Here is a 2,625-nt window from a genome sequence, read left to right as displayed (position 1 = left end):
TCCCATCCCTGTTCCACTCACAAATGGTGCGTGGGAAGAGTGATTATCGGTAAGCCTCGGTATTAGCTCTAATTTTTCGAGAGATGTATGCGGGAAGAAGCAGTACATTGTTCGATTCGTTCCAGAAAGTGTTCTACTGAAATTTCGATGGTAAATTTCTGGTGGTGTAGAACGCTTCTCTTGTAATCTTTGTCACTGGAGTTTGTCGAACATCTCTGTAACGCTCTCGCGCCAACTAAACGATCTCTTGACGAAACGCGCTGCACTTCATTGGATCTTCTCTATATCTTCTATCATTCGTGCCTGATAAGGATCACAGATTACTCAAGAATTTCTCGAAGAAACTCCTTGCACACACCTGCTTAGTGGATGAGCAATATTTCTTTAATAGTCTTCCTATAAATATCAGTCTGGCATCTGCTTTTCCTACTATTTTCTTTACGTGATCATTCCACTTAAGATCGCTCTGGTTAGATACTACTAGATGTTTTACAACAGATACTGTTCTTATCAATTTGCCAGAACAGATGTAGAAGTATGTAACTATTTCTTGATATGAAAGAGGGAAGGAATGGTGAGAGATGTGAGCGTGGACGAAGTTCTTAATAACTTCCTACAACGGAAAAATATTAGAATTGGAAGTTGTTGCATTGCTGTATTTTATGTGATATGTATTTTGGTGTTTGCATATTTCAGGATTTTCCTCTGGTCTGGAAACATTTTCACAGAAACAAACATAATTGGCGAAACAAGCAGAGTAAACCATAATTACATAACTGAGACCACGGGTTCCAGATATTAAAAGATTCACAAATTCACTTAAACAACCTATTAAAATAATGGCAATGGTGTTCTGGTCTACCGTGTATAGTAAACCATTTTTGGGGGAACTTATAAAAGTTTCCATCTCGGAAATAAGCTTGGCATAACACAATATAATCAGTAAAGGTACGGCTTTACGTCCCTTCAGCAAAGAGATGGTAAGAGACCTGACCTGAGCTCAGATTGGATAAGTATGGAAGGGAAATCTGTCATGTCCTGTACAAAGGAAACACTTGGACTTTCGCTTTAAGACATCTGAGAAACTTTGGAAAACATAAATCTAGAGCGCCAAACAGGGGTGTGCGCATCACACTCTGGATCACTCGACTGGTGATTGGTACAGACATACTTCCGTTTCCTGAGGTAACAGGAATGAATGCCTTAAAGGATTCGACAGTCTATAATTGCTCTTAAGTCATAGCAAATATAACGGGAAGCAGTATTAGGATTTACGTTACCCAATCCCAACTAATGTGTCTCTTACCAAGCCCCTTTTCAGATGTCCAAATTCTCTTCCTTCAGTATGGTTCTATTCATTGTTGCCACACGTCACCTCTATTTTTTTCCTTTGTGTGGCTATTTTCTCATTCATTCCAACTGATTTTTGTGCTCGTCTTCACCTGGCACCATTTATATTACTGTGCAATGTTTACAGTCATAAAGCAGTTTTGTCTAATGTTACGTCTTAAATGTTATTGACAGCCTTGGACATACGATTTCTCTCGTACACTATATTTTAACAGTCGTTTTTGCTTATTTGGACAGGTCAGACAATTTCTTAATGCTGTACCCAGCAAGGTAATGCAGTAGTTAGCACACTGGACTCACATTAGGGAGGGCGACGGTTTCAATGCACAGGGCTCATTCTGATCAGGTTTTCCGAAATTTTCGTAAATCGCTTAAGGCAAATGCCGCAGTGGTTCCTTTTAAAGTTCACGGTCGATTTGCTTTCACACCCTTTCTTAATTCGAGCCAGTCCCTAGTGACATCGTTGTCGACGAGATGTTAAACACTAGTTGTAATGTTGTCTTCATTGTTTTTCGGCCGCTCCTTCTCTTGTATAGGTTAAACGCCTTCTTTTGCAATTGTGATAAATATTTTACAGACGCATGACACCAGACCGGTATTTAGAGTAACTAAGAAATTATGTGAAGCTGTCCGATCTCCAAGGGACAAACGCCCTCCCCTGTCAGCAAGTGGAGTATACGCTGATGAGACGAAACATTATGACCACATGCTTAATAGATTGTTTGACCGTCTTTGGAACGCGTCACTGATTCTAAGTTTCAGGGATCCGATAGTTTGTTAATTGATTTGTGGAGGAATGTGCCGTTAAATGTCTATTCAAAGGTCATGTAATTCGTGTAATTAACAGGACGCTGATATGCGTACGCGGTGATGGCCCTGTCGCGGGGGATTAGCCGAGCGGTCTAGGGCGCTGCAGTCATAGACAGTCCGGCTGGTCCCGGCGGAGGTTTGAGTCCTCCCTCGGGCATGGGTGTGTGTGTTTGTCCTTAGGATAATTTAGGTTAAGTAGTGTGTAAGCTTAGGGACTGATGGCCTTAGCAGACAAGTTCCATACGATTTCACAGACATTTGAACATTTGGTGATGGCCCTGATAGCGACAAGGATGGATTCCACAGGATTTAGGTCAGGCAAATTTGGTCGCCGAGAAATTGACGTGAATTCACTATAATGCTCCTCAAACCATTGTAGCACGATTCTGGCTCCGAGACAAGGACAATTATACTGCTGAAACGTGACATCGCCTTCCGGGGAAGACATCAACCATGAATGGATGG

This window comes from Schistocerca cancellata, chromosome 2, assembly GCF_023864275.1.
Source record: "Schistocerca cancellata isolate TAMUIC-IGC-003103 chromosome 2, iqSchCanc2.1, whole genome shotgun sequence".
Lineage (NCBI taxonomy): Eukaryota > Metazoa > Arthropoda > Insecta > Orthoptera > Acrididae > Schistocerca > Schistocerca cancellata.
This window is presented reverse-complemented; position numbering follows the sequence as displayed.